The sequence below is a fragment of the Rattus norvegicus genome, chromosome 7 (assembly GCF_021556685.1).
Source record: "Rattus norvegicus strain SHRSP/BbbUtx chromosome 7, alternate assembly SHRSP_T2T, whole genome shotgun sequence".
Lineage (NCBI taxonomy): Eukaryota > Metazoa > Chordata > Mammalia > Rodentia > Muridae > Rattus > Rattus norvegicus.
The window spans coordinates 78,939,740-78,954,220 of NC_141540.1; the positions used below are offsets into that span (position 1 = coordinate 78,939,740).

Here is a 14,481-nt window from a genome sequence, read left to right on the forward strand (position 1 = left end):
AGCGCTCTACCACTGAGCTAAATCCCCAACCCCCTGGGTTCTTTAAGAAAGCAGGCTGAGCAAGCCATGTGCAGCAAACCAGTAAGCAGCATTTCTCCCTGGCCTCTGCATCAGCCCCTGCCTCCCGGTTCCTGCCGTGCTTGAGTTCCTATTCTGACTTCCTTACTTGATGCTTACTTGATGAGCAGTGATATAGAAGTGTAAGCCAAAAAAACCCTTTCCTCCCTAAGTTGCCTTTTTGGTCATGGTGTTTTGCCGGTCTGCATACTAGGTGCTCTCTGAGGGGATCTGCAGGGCTCTGGCCCAGCTGGAGCAGCCAGACAGTTGCAGCACTCCCAGGGTGAGCAGGATCAAGGTAGGCTGCTGGGCCTCTTCCTCACACTGCCCCAGGCAGCAGGTTGCAGCAGGCAGTTAGAAGCCAAGGTCAGGGCCACTGAGAGGGAATTGGCTCCAGTAGTCTCTGAGCAGCTTTCAGTGATGAAAGCTTCTGGAGAGAATACTCTTCCCTGGGGTGTTTCAGCTCGATGGGACCTAAGACCGGCACTCTCAGATGGTCTTTGGTGAAATCACTCGTGCACGTTATTCCTTGTGGATAGGACCTTATAAACATTTGGGGGCGGGTTGGGATCTAAAGGCAGATGCTTTCTGTTGGCTTGGTCTGAGATGTTAGGGATGCCTGATCTGCACGTGGAAGGGCTTCAGGTGTTGCCCCTACAAGATTGATTGTCACGGTGCTCTCCATGGGGTGTCCTAGGACAGGAACCAGGTTGGGAGTAGATTTAAATACCTACCATTCTCAATTATGAGAACTGCTGAGGTTTCTGGATCCACTCAGCCTTGCCAGGTTTCCTGTCTGATGGCTCCCTCCACTGCTCGCCCAGTTTTCCATCACAGCAATAGGAACCTTAAGGCATCAAGGTTGAGCTACACTTGAAAAACAAATCAGGGCTGAGGGCTCAGTGGCGCATGTCTGCCTAGCGTGTCTGCCTAGCATGTCTGCCTAGCGTGTCTGCCTAGCGTGTCTGCCTAGCATGTACAAGGCAGTGGCTTAGATCTGCAGCAACCCGATGCCAGCCAGCGAACCTTTAAGGAGTGTTGGATATTTGCAGAAAGTATAAAACAGGCGAATATATGTGGAAGCATTGCAACTCAAGAGTAAATATTGATTTGTATAGTAATACCATTCCCCAAGAGATCACCCAGAAAAAAAGTAGAACATGTCTACTATTCATAGCTGAAAATATTTCATTTTTTGGGGGGGAGGGAGAATTGCTTTTTATTTTATTTCATCTATATATAAAAGTGGTTTCTTTGTTTTGAGACACATTTTCACATAGTCTAGGCTGGCCTTGAACTCTTGATTCTCCTGCCTCCACATCTCAAGTACTAGGATTTAGGTATGTGTCCATGCCTGTCCACAAACGTGGCTTAAATGTCCTCCAGTTGATTTATAAACTATAAATTCATAGTCATTAGCATGATAAAAACAGGGTAGTTATGGGATGTCAGAATAGCATCATTCTTTTTTCATGCGTATGAGTGTTTTGCCTGAATGTCTCTCTGTGCATTATGTGCGCAGGGCATTGGACCTCTCTGAACTGGGATTACAGATAGTTGTCAGCCACCGTGTGGGTGCTGAGAATTGAACCTGAGTCCTCTGGAAGGGCAGCCAAAAGTAACCAGTGCTCTTAACTGGTGAGCCATCTTTCTAGCCCCAAGATCATTCTCATTAGCAAAATCAATGCTAGTTTTCAAGAAGATTGACAACGTGAAGGAAAAGTACAGTTGATTATTCAAGTCCACCACCGGAAGTAGAAGCATTTGCTTCCCTTTTGCTATATTTTTTCAAGACAGGGTCTCTTAGACTGACCTTGAACTCCCAGGATCAGGAAATGCTTTTGCTTCAGCCTCCCAAGCACCAGAGTCCGTTCTCTTGTGTTGGAGGTGCTAGGAACTAAATGCAGGGCCTCTCATCTGCATGTTCCTCTCGCTGGAGGTGCATCTCCAGACTCAATCCAGGGCTAACTACCTCGTTCTGAAAAAACAAAAATCCGAGTGGAACAATACCCAACATGAGCGACAAGTCACCAGTTGCAGACATATGTAAGAAACGCTAAGATTGTTTTTCCGGGGGCTTGTATCTACCAATGTTTCTACAAATGTTTGGCCTACAAGTCATACAAAGTCTAGAAGGAGACAGAAAAAAAAAATCACAGTTTTCTCAAAACTTTCAATTCCTTGTGTTCCATTGTTCTCCTAACTGTTAAAGACTTTGACAGTATAAAGACAGTTGAAATGAGGTAGGTGAGGTGATATGTGCCTGTAAGCCCAGAACGTGGGAAGTGGCTTAGGTAAAGGCTCTGGCTGTCAAACCACGTGTGCCTCCCCACCCCCACAAACAAATACATATATTAAAAAAAAGAGTTCAAGGCCAGCCTCAGATCTTGTTAGAGAGAGAGAGAGAGAGATTGATTCTATCTATTGACCTTGAAATTCTTTTTAAACCATGATTGGTTTAATGTGATGTTTAATTGGTTTGATATGATATTATATTGGTGATCATATGACTGGATATCAATAAGTGGAGAAGTTTGCTGGTCGACATTTCCGAACTTGACTTTCTGATTGCCTTAGCTTTACTGTGTGATAATTAAGTCTGTACTTAGGATAATAATCACTGCTGCCATTTTAAGATTTGCAAACTAACTTACCACTGATGAGAACTAAATAAAATATATCAGATTATTTTACATTTTTGCTTTTGTTTCCTGAATTGGAAAACGTTGAAAGAAAGTATATGGGACCAAATTTTCATTCCTCTAGTTCTAATTGCATTTCGAAGTGTGATTGGAAAGGGTGTATATAGCTCAGTGAGAAAAGTGCTGAGCCAGCGTATCCAAGGCCCTGGTGCAATCCCAGCCCCTCCACCCCTGCCAAAAAGTGGGAGAACTGTTGTAGTGCAGTAAAATGTTAGTGGTCCCCCCAAAAACAGACAGGAGCTGATCTGATGCAACTCACAGCAGGGTCTTTATTCTATTCCAGCTAGCTTGCCCCCCTCCCAACACACCACTGTCACACAGGATAGTTTTGGTGGTGATGGAGCCCGAATGTCTACTAGGACAAGGCTTTAAGCAGCAGGCAGGGAGTGCGCGTGCAAACATCTCATAGGAAAGCTACTGTGGCCTTTAATATAATTGGCTGTCATATCATAAACTTAATTTCTGTTCTCTTCTGCTTTGGTGGTCATTAGGCAAGGGGTGGGCTTGTAACCTGGGGGTACAGGTTTGTTGGAATAACCTGGAGACACTGGTCTTGTTAAGGATTAGCCTAGAGACTGGAGCCAGGATCGGGTTTTGTTGGGGGACAACTTGGAAACTAATGGTACCAGCCTGTTAGTTTACCTGAATTTAAACTTAGGTTAGGTTCTCTAAAATGGAGTCTGAACTTAAAAGATTTGACCTCTCAGTGTGAGTTTGAGGTCAGCCTGGGCTAGATGAGTGAGTTACAAACCAGCCTGGGCTACACTGAAGCCATGTTTCAGAAAATGGAGGGGAGGGTTGGGGAGCCAGCACCCACGTGGAGGCTCACAACTGTGTATCACGCCAGTTCCAGGAAATCTAGTGCCCTCTTCTTGCCTCCGAGGGCACTGCATGCTCACAACACACACAGCCACACTCAGGAAAAATATCCTCAAACGGGCCCATGTTGTAGTAACTAATAAGGTGAGACGCCATGTCATGATAGCTAGCGCCAGCACCAGCAGGCCACATGGCGCCGGCGGATTCATTCCGTCAGTCAGGCGGCAGACTCTCTGGCCCAGAGCTCTGAAAAGTTTCCACCGGACTCGCTAAGTTCCCTCAGCTGGTCTCTTCCATGCCAGCCCCATAGTCACAGTTCCCAGTAACCCGGCAAAATCAAAACTCTAGAGGCTTGGAATTTGTCAGATTTATGTCAGTAAATACTCACCCCAGAAAATGTCCACACAATAGATCAGAGCCAATTGACCTTGATATAAACTACCCACCAAGATAAGACAAATTGTCCAGTAATTATCCATCCCTTATAAGATATTCATAGCTACCTGTGGCTATTTAAAGCCACATGGGGTGGGTCGTCCTTCCCCTCCTCCATCTTCTCTTCTTCTTCCTTCTCCCATCTCTCCCACCTTTCAAAAACTCTGCCTGGCCTTTCTTTTTTACTGCCCAATCACAGGCCTTATCTTGTGCCTGCCCTCACCTGCATCTAGACATCGATCCACAGGCTTGTGTCTTTTTTGTTTTGTTTTGTTTTTGTTTTTTGAGACAGGTTTCTCTGTGTAGCCCTGGCTGTCCCAGAACTCACAGAGATCCACCTGCCTCTGCCTCTCCAGTGTTCGGATTAAAGGTGTGCCCCACCAGCACCCTGCTTCCTGTGGTTTCCTATATTTAATAGTTATTAACTTTGAGTGTGAGTGTGAGTATGATGAGTGTGTGTGTGAGTGTGTGAGTGTGTGTGAATGTGTGTGTGAGTGTGTGTGTGAGTGTGTGAGTGTGTGTGAATGTGTGTGTGAATGTGTGTGTGAGTGTGTGTGTGAGAGTTGTGAGTGTGTGTGAGTGTGTGTGAGTATGTGTGTGAGTGTGTGTGAGTGTGTGAGTGTGAGTGAGTGTGTGAGTGTGTGAGTGTGTGTGAGTGTGAGTGTGAGTGTGTGTGAGAGTGTGTGTGTGAGTGTGTGTGAATGTGTGAGTGTGTGAGTGTGTGTGAGTGTGAGTGTGTGTGTGTGTGTGTGTGTGTGTGTGTGTGTGTGTAGTCAGAGGACACCTTATAGGAATCAGTTCTCCCTTTCACAGTGTGGATTCCAGGGACTGAACTCAGATTATTGGTTTAGTGGCAAGCACTTCTACCCACTGAACCATTTTGTCAGTCCTGGTTCTTAACCCTTTAAGGTAGAGTTTACCTTTTCTCTTTAGCATGAAGAAGAATGAAAGTACAATCATGTTTTTCTGTAGCCTTTCAGAGCTAATGTTGGTATTTGTGAACAGACTAACTAATCCCTTAATCAAGACTTCTGCTGGGAGGCTGGGGTGTAGCCCGGGGGCATAGTGCTTGTGGCATAGTGTGGGGAGACAAAGGAGGGAAGGAGAAGGGAAGGAAGGGAGGAAGAAAGAAGGGATTAAGGGAGGGGAGGAAAGGAAGGTATAAATATTTCTGAGTTTATTTTTAAAGATGTAAGACAACATATGTGGTCCAAGCCTTTAATCCCAGCACTTGGGAGGCAGAGGCATGTGGAGCTCTAGAGTTTGAGACCAGCCTGATCTACAGATTGAGTTCCAGGAGAGGGAGATCCTGTACTGAAAAACCAAAATCCAACCTAACACACACACACACACACACACACACACACACACACACACACACACACTTCTTAATTGGAAGGCCATTAGGAGAAGACCAACTCTTCCACACTGGATCTTCAAAGCCTACCTCACAGTGACACACTGACTTCAACAAAGCCACGCCTCCTAACAGTGCCTCTCCTTATAGGTCAAGCATATTTACACACACACACACACACACACACACACACACACACACACACACACCATATAATATACATACACACAGCATACAGCACCCATGCATATTGAATATGCATTCACCCCTGGTTCCAGCAGCAGGACATTGTCAACCACACAGACTGAAACAAGCTGAGAAGTTAGCTGTGGACTTAAGGGAGAAAGAAAAGTCAAGGCTATTCCCTCAGAAGAGAATGGTCACTGCAGTCAGTAGCTTGGGTCCATGTTTAATGCAAGGTCTTGGAGTCACTAGCATAGTTCTGCTGGAGGGGAAACCCCAACGTGCTGTTATGGCAGAAGCTTCGTACTTGAAAGGCAGACTTCCGCTGCTGAAGCAAGCGTGTGACTGGCTGGGACTGAGCGTCACTGCTTTCTGGATGTCTGTCCAGTTGAAACTAATCACCCTGAGAATCCTTTCACATATTACTCCTGTCTCACAGCCTACGGAGGGAAATGATTCTCCCTTGGCAAAGGGAGATCTTGCCAGGTTGACCTTGCTGCCTTGGGAACAGCATAGCAACTGGAATTCAACTTGAAGATCCATAAAGATCCAAGTCCATCCTCAACTGTCCAAAAAAATGCTGATCCGACGTGCCAGCAGAGCCTTAGTGACTCACAACTTCCTTCTCCATCGAAGCCCAAGTCAGAGTCAATGGTCTCCTAATGAGAATGTTTGTCCTGCTCGTTTACTTAGTTATTTGGAGACAGAGTCTCGCTGTCTAGCTGATGTAATCACAAACTCAGGATCCTCCTGACAGCCTCCCAAACGCTGAGATTATAACGTGAGTAGCATTTTGCCTGGCTCCGTTGAAATTATTTTTAGGTAGACTTAAACCTTACTTTCTACTCCATTTTGTTCATATACATTTATTTTAAATGAACATTTTTTTTACTTATACGAGTTTTCAAGAAGTCACTAAATTTTGCTTGCTTTGAAGAAATAAGCCAAACCAATTAGAAAAGCATTACTTTAGCAGGCAATGGCTTGTGTCTGCAATCCTAGCTATTCTGGAAATGGAGAATGTTGTTGGAGCCCAGGAGTCAGCAGCTCGGGGAACAGAAACAAAGCTTATTTCAGAGGGGGTGGGGGCTGGAGGTGGGGGGGCTGATGATTCCTCTTAGATAACAAAAACCATCTCTGTGGTAATAAAACCAAGTATGTGGAAAGGTGTGTGTGCGTTTCTGTGCGTTTTCTGAAAGAGCTCTCCATTCCTTCATTACATTCTTGGCATGGTCCATGACTAGAGAAATGTTCTGACACAGCTAGGAACTACCTTCCAGCTCTCAGGATCCAAGTAAGAATCTAGACTGTGGTTTTGAAATCTTTCGGTGGTAATACTCATATTTCACTTTCTCCCACTGCCAGCCCACAGCCCACAGCCCCGCCTGTGAGGTCAGTCAGTGACTGAAGAATTTTGGTCTTTTTTGTTTTGTTTTGTTTGTTTGTTTGTTTAAATGAAGGATGATTGTAGAATTCTTTGCTCTTTTCCAGTTTAGCATTGCTTTTAAATGACAACCTAAAATGTATAAGATTCCACTCTACTCATTCCTGATGAGTTTTTTGAGGCAGAGTTTCTCTGTGTAGCCCTGGCTGTCTTGGAACTCACTCTGTAGACCAGGCTGCCCTGGAACTCACTCTAAAGACCAGGCTGGCCTGAAACTCAGAAATCCACCTGCCTCTGCCTCCTGTGTGCTCAGGTCAAAGATGTATGTCACCACTCTTTGGCTTCCTGATGAGAAGAAACTTCCAAAAGGCACTAGTAAGGCAAATTCACTACATAAACAATGACTAAACACTTCCCACTTAAATACTATTGAAGCACATTCAATGAAAAAAATGATTTGATTGATTAGAAAATTTTTCTATTGAAAAAAATTTTATTATGCAAAATAGCTTCCATATACATAGACATCAGTCTCATAGGATGGAGCTTTGAGGTGTGATATTAACAGTGGGAAGGACGCTTTAGTGATGGCCTACATCTATAGATTCACCTATGGCTTGGCACAGAAAAGCCAACTGGCCCATCAGAAGACTTCACCTGAGACCATGACCTCATTCCCATCTAGTCCCTGAGACTGAACTAGTAACACTATTTGTGACAGTAAGATTTAATTTTTCCTACTTCCGTTCCTTTAGCTGTCTGTAATTGCAGACCATCCCAGACACCAGCCTTTCTTGTTTCTAATGGCATGGACTTTAATACTCCTCCTATCCTGTGATGCTAGCGTCTTCTGGAATGTGGGAGACCACAGCAGCATTTGTGTCTACCCAAAACCACATGCATAATCGAGCTGCTACCACATCATAGCTCATAACTGCACATGTGGTCTTAGAGACAGGACAGGCCCAAGGTCACATACTGTCCCTCTAGGACAGTGTCTTAGTTAGGATTGTATTGCTGTGAACAGACACCATGACCAAGTCAACTCTTATAAGGGGAAACATGTAATGGGGCTGGCTTACAGGTTCAGGATTCTGCCCATTATCACCACGGAGCGGTGTGACAGCATGCTGGTAGACATGGTGCTGGAGGAGCTACGAGCTCTACATCTTGATCTGATGGCAGCAGATGAGACTTTCTTCCTGCAGGCGGCCAGGAGAAAGGTCTCTCATCCACATTGGGTGGAGCTTAGGACCTCAAAACTCACCTACACAATGACAAACTTCCTCAAACAAGGCCATACCTACTCCAAGACCACATCTCCTAATAGTGCCACTTCCCGTGGGCCAAGCATATGCAAACCACCACAGATGGCAATAAGGTCTGTGTACAGAAGATGGCTCTCCACATGGTTTCACCTGTAAAAGGACAATTTAATGTATCCTCCCATCCACAAGCAAGAGAGATCCTGGGTACCCAGGAATGGCGTACTGACCATTCATTCCCCTTGCAGATACAGACTCAAAGTTCCAGACATTAATGTTTCATTTAAATGCAGGATCTACAGCAGCTGTGACAGTCTTCTGACACTCTGTCCATGCTGTCTGAAAGGAGCAGAATCAGCACAAGATACACGGAGACCAAGTTATCAGCACAAAGGAGATTGTTTGCCCCAGAGGGACAAAGGCAGGGAAGACAAGGGAGAAGGAAGGGGGCCTGCTTTCGGATGTAATCTAACAGTTTAGCAAGGCAGAGGGAGTGGGGGAAGGGCAAGACCTGTCCCAACCATACTCGCTATGCTCAGCCTTCTAGAGCACTGCTGTAGGACCTGACATTACTACATTAAGTACTCAGAATTTGGAGGAGAAACAGGACCCAGCTGTCTCTGGCCAGTAAGAAGTTTGAGGTCCTTGAGGCATTCATACAGCTCATTGAGTAGTAGTTCTGGGAGAAGCCTTCATCCTAGTGATCTGTAGTCTTTGGATCTACCCAAGGGCATGGTATTCACCAAACATTATCATCATTGGCCACAATCGGAATTCATTTCAGAGGACAGGCAACGATTACAAACTTGTTTTAGTAGCTAGGTTTCTGCATTCAAAGTCGTGTGGGCTTTTCATCTATCCTTTCCAACTACACACACACACACACACACACACACACACACACACACACACACACACACACACGGAGGGAACATATAAGCTGGTCTTAATCACATGACAGTCCTCCCACCACAGCCTCCCAGATGTTCATTTTTGGTTTTGGTTTTAAGACAGTCTCATGTAGCCCAGGCTAGCTACAATGTGTTATATGTACCTGAGGATGACCTGCTTGAACTTCTGACCCTCCTGCCTCCTCCCCTACAATTCTAACACTGGGATTATGACAGTGCATCATTGGTCCTGGCTTACACATCGCCAGCATGGAACTGAGGGCTTGTGCACTCTAAGCAAGCTCTCTACTGACCTGGTCTCTCCCTAGCCCCTCCTGAGATGAGCTTTGATTTGGGTAAATTTCACAGTTATTAAGCCATTAGTTCCCTGTGTCATGGCAAATAGGTAGGTGAAATGATAAACCTTTAATGTTTTGGGTTTTATGATGGCTATCACATTGAACATCACAACTAAAGCTTTTCCAGTGAGCATCCTCAGGTTATCTGTCTCCTGAGAGGATAGTAAGAGAATTTTGGTGTACTGGTCACTGGAATATCTGCTTGCTCTAGGGAGATTGGGTTTCTGAGTCCTAACTGGGTGCCTTGTCAAAGCGGGTGGGCTTTGCTTTAATAGTTCATTTTCCCCCAGGCTGTGCTGTTTGTGTGGACTTCACTCTACGGCAGAGTTAATCGCTTTGGAATATGAATCGAGCTGAACATGAGTCTTGGGTGTCCCATGGTCCCAGTCACACTTATCTGGAGTCTCTAGAGGATTGCCAGCCTGCCTGGTGGCCATCTCTACTGATTTCCTTTCTCCCCACTGTAGGGTTTGAACCCAGGGTCAGCACATATGTATGTACTCCAACCCAGGGATTGTCAGACATTTTTTACTACCCTCTTCTAGTTTGGCAATAGAACAACAGGGTCACATGGCCACCCAGAGTAAACTTTGCACCTTTTAGCCTTCCTTGCAACAAACTCTGGCCCTGAGACTCAGTTCAGGCTGGTGGGAAAGGGCGTTCATATTTAGACGTTGTCACCATACTCTACGGGTATGATGTATCTCTCTGAACTGTGTCACGAAAACCATTATGTCGAGGATGAAAGGACAGGAAATGGAATGGCTAGGCCGGTGAGACGACTCAGTGGATGAACATACTTGTTATGCAGGCCTGATGAGTGAACCTGAGATCACACTGTGGAACCCATTTAAAAAAAAAAAAAAAGACTCACACCTTAGAACTTCTATTGGACTGGAAGGCAAAGACAGGAGAAGCTAGAAGCACATACATACTACCTCAGTCTGAATAACAGGGACTGGACTCCTCAAAATGAGGTGGGAAGAGAAGTAACTCTGACGTCCATGTGCATGTGCACATTTGCACACAGAATAAATAGCTGGGTGACCAATAACTTCAAGCTATTTCCCCTACTGAGTACAGCTAAGACCTAAGAATGTTATACAGAGACAAACATAACGGGGCAGGAGGGGAGCTTGAGGCCCTGGCTTTGGCCCCTAGCATGACAAAACCCAACAACAGAACCAGCAACATCAAACACTCTGGCCATGGAGAGAAGACAGATCGCCTAGGAACATGGTGACCCAAGGAACAGCATGGTAGCGAGTTCCCAGTGGGTTTTGGTTTTTTCTTTGCCTAATAGATCTTGGATTTGGAAGGGAGTAAGCCAGCAGCTTCAAGATGCCAGCAGGCTAAGAGGAGAAAAGCTCCAACAAAAGCCTTCTCTCTCCAGCCAAGGCCCCGAGAGAAAGGGGCGGCTGATAAAAAAACAGAACATTTTCAGTTGAAAAAAAAAATGGCTCTAACTGTAGCCAAACACCACAGAGAAGCCGTGGCCCCCATTCCACCACTGTCAGAAAAGGCTGAACGGGAGCCTGGACCCTTCCTGGGCTGTGGAGCAAACGCTGAGTGTACACTGTGAATATAAAACCACTCAGCGTGCAGTGGAAGAGGCCTGTAGTGGGACCTGAGAACTCCATCCCTACCAGCAGCAGAGACCACACAGGCAGCCCCGGCTTGCACGTTACCCACACCCATAATGAGACACTTTTTGCCCACTGGGATGGTGTCGGAGTAGGACTTTGCCTATGCCTAGCAGCAGCTAGGCTACCCCATGCCCTGTGATGTCAGTGGGAGCCACATGGGCTATAGAAGGTCAAACTTCTATCCCTGACAGTCAGAATTAGAGAGGCCTGGGGTTAGAACTCAATGGTACAGAACTTGCTTAGCAAATGAGAGATCCTGGGTTTGTTTTTCAGCACTGCAAAAAAGGAAAACTCTCACCTAACCTAAAAAAGCAAAAAAAAAAGAGAAAGGAATAGAGAGTGAAAAATCACTGAAAACAACAATAAAGGCAAACAGTGAAAGCGATATTTTGATAAAAAGATCGTTGCCGTGCAGAGATAAGTAGCAAGACCGAGACGTCAGGAAGAATTCGATATTAGGAATAAGACAGGGATATAGTTGTACACTACCCACACATCAACATGTAATACAGGCAGTGAAATATAGGTCGGAGGTAGAGCACATGCCTAGCGTGCAAGCCCCACACCCAACGAAATAAACCATAAAGATTACTACAAACAACGCTACACAAAACATGTGCAACAAGATGGCATGGGACACTTTATTGTTTGTTTGTGTGGTTGGTTGGTTTGAGACAGGGTTTCTCTGTGTAGCCCTGGCTGTCCTGGAACACATTATGTAGACCAGGCTGGCCTTGAACTCAGAGATCCACTTGCCTTTGTCTGGGATTAAAGGTGTGAACCACCATGGTTGGCCATGGGCGTGTTTTAAAAGCAGAAAGCAAGCACTTTTGGTTGGTGCCCTGTGTGTCTATTACTGTGATAGACCATGATCAAAGTGACTTGAGGGGGATAGGGCTCGTTTGGCTTTGATGTCCCCATCACAGTCTGTCACTGAAGGAAGCCAAAGCAGGAACTCAAGCAGAGACCTTGGAAGAATGCTGCTTATTGGCTTCTCAGCCTGGTTTCTTGTATAACCCAGGGCCAAAAGCCCAGGGGTGGCCCCATCACAGTGGTCAGGCCCTACCACATCAGTCAGCAACCGCTTGCTTCCAAAGCCTGTCAGGTAGCAGATGAGGCTCCATCTTCCTAGGTGACCCTAGCACTATATCAGGTTCACAAAAACAAAAACAAAACGCAAACGTTCCAGCACGTCTAGTATGAAATAAACAATTTGAATGATCTTAGATAATTGAATCTAAGTTTTGGTGGTGGTGGTGGTTTTTCAACACAGGGTTTCTCTGTGCAGTCCTAGCTATCCTAGAACTCCTTCTGTAGACCAGGCTGGTCTTAGACTCAACAGAGATCTGCCTGCCTCTGCCTCCTGAATGCTGGGGTTAAAAGTCTGTGCTAATAATTGTCTTTTGGCTAATAATTGAATTTTAATTAACAGATCTTCCAAAGGCAAACTGGCATCTGTCTACAAGGTCTTTTCTAGAAAACAGAATATTTGTCCATTCATTCCATTCTCTATCCTGAGAACTGTAGGGGACTTGAAGCAGATGACATAGTAACTTAGAGCATGGGATACCACAGAGGCTTCTCCTCCTCCTCCTCTTCCTCCTCCTCCTTCTTTTCAGTGTTTACAATCAATTTTATTATAATATAATCTAAAAACATAGAATTTAGAAAATACCAAGGAAAATATATGCACAAGAGTGATACTACTGCATTTAGATAAAGCTGGCAAGTTCTCAGTATTAGCTTAGCTCAGGAAACACCACTGAGGAAATCTAATGTATTGGAAGAGATGCTGCACCCTTTGGCCCATGTTTGGTGGCTCTCAGGGTTAACCTGAAGCTGTCAGTGTTTGGTACTAGATGTAAAATCTCATCAGTTACCCTGCAACCATTAAGGCTTCCTCTGCATCTTATATCTAGGTTTTTAAGCAGAATGTCTTCTCATTGGTCCAAATCTTCCAGAATAGTCTGCAGTGCTAATCTTGCAAACAAAATATCAGTCTCTGCTCCATCAAAACAGAGTTTAACAACTGGTACAAATGCCTCTTCAACAGCTCTAAATCTTTCACGTCTTGTAATTTCAATGAATCATAGAATGAGGTGAAAAAGTCACTTCGATCAGCATGTACTGGTGTAACACAGAGCACATCAGTATCGGCACCTTTCATATGTGCTCTGTAACATCCAAATGTAAACATCTTCCCTCCAACATTTTCAATCACAGATTGTGGATGATTAATGCTAGCTCTCAGGAAGCTAAGCAAGGACGAAGATCACCAGAGTACAAGGCCAGTCTGGACTCCACAGATGTTCCTTTCACTGATTTCTCCTATCCATTCTTTCACCAGGTCATTTAATTTTCCCAAAATTAAAATCCTGTGCTGCAGTTCCTCTTCTTCTTCAAAAACCCCAAAGGGCTTCAGCATCTCGATGAGTTTCTGTGTCAGAGGCAGGCAGTCTCCTTGGGGCTGCTAAGCTGATGGGAGCGGTAATACCATAGAGCCTCTGTGGAGGCTGCATTTGTTGTGATCCCTGAGTTGTAAATGGCGGAAATGGCACTGCTAAGTCACCCCCACCCCTGCCCCCTGTGACCAATGCTACCCTGGGCATAATCCACCGAGGCAGGAGGGACAGAGGGACCTGGGCCTGCCTCAGCCCCAGGGCCAACCCTGACTGGTATGAAGTGGAATCTCGGTTCAGTTTTGATTTGCATTTCCCTGATGACTAAGGATGTCGAATATTTCTTTAAGTGCTTTTCAGCCATTTGAGATTCCATTGTGCCCAGATCTCAAAACCCCCAAAGAGACCATCAGGAAGAGTCTTTATTCAAGTTGTCAATAGGACAAAATAGCAAAATACTGTTTTATAATTGCTCAAAAGTGAGATGTTGGTGTAACTACCAAAACATGTCCAGCACTTGATTGAAAAACTACTCATGAAAGAAATCAAATATCTAAATGAATAGAGGGATACCCATGACTATTGATTGAGAGACTTTTTTTTTTTCTTTTTTCTTTTTTTCGGAGCTGGGGACCGAACCCAGGGCCTTGCGCTTGCTAGGCAAGCGCTCTACCACTGAGCTAAATCCCCAACCCCGAGAGACTTTTTTGAGTAATGCTGTTACTTCTGCCCTCACTGGCATGAAGCTTGCATGTAGTTCCTGTCCTAACCCCAGAATGACTTTGAAAGCTCTAGTATTCTAAAGTAACAAAAGTATCTTTAAAAATTTAATAAGACAAGAACAGTGAGAACTTCAAAATGATGTTTAGCAATGTTTACCAAGATTATATGGCATTGGTGGAGAGATTGGTTTAGGTCAACTAGGAAACTACTGGATTACTGAACTTACAGACAGAACTGATCCATGCATACAACAAGTTTCTTA

The 14,481-nt window shown here is 45.0% G+C and overlaps 1 pseudogene; it reads right to left on the reverse strand.

Annotated features, from left to right (window-relative positions):
- Positions 1-12,712: 12,712 nt before the first annotated feature.
- Papolb-ps1 (poly(A) polymerase beta, pseudogene 1) lies at positions 12,713-13,706 on the reverse strand (annotated as a pseudogene).
- Positions 13,707-14,481: the final 775 nt, after the last annotated feature.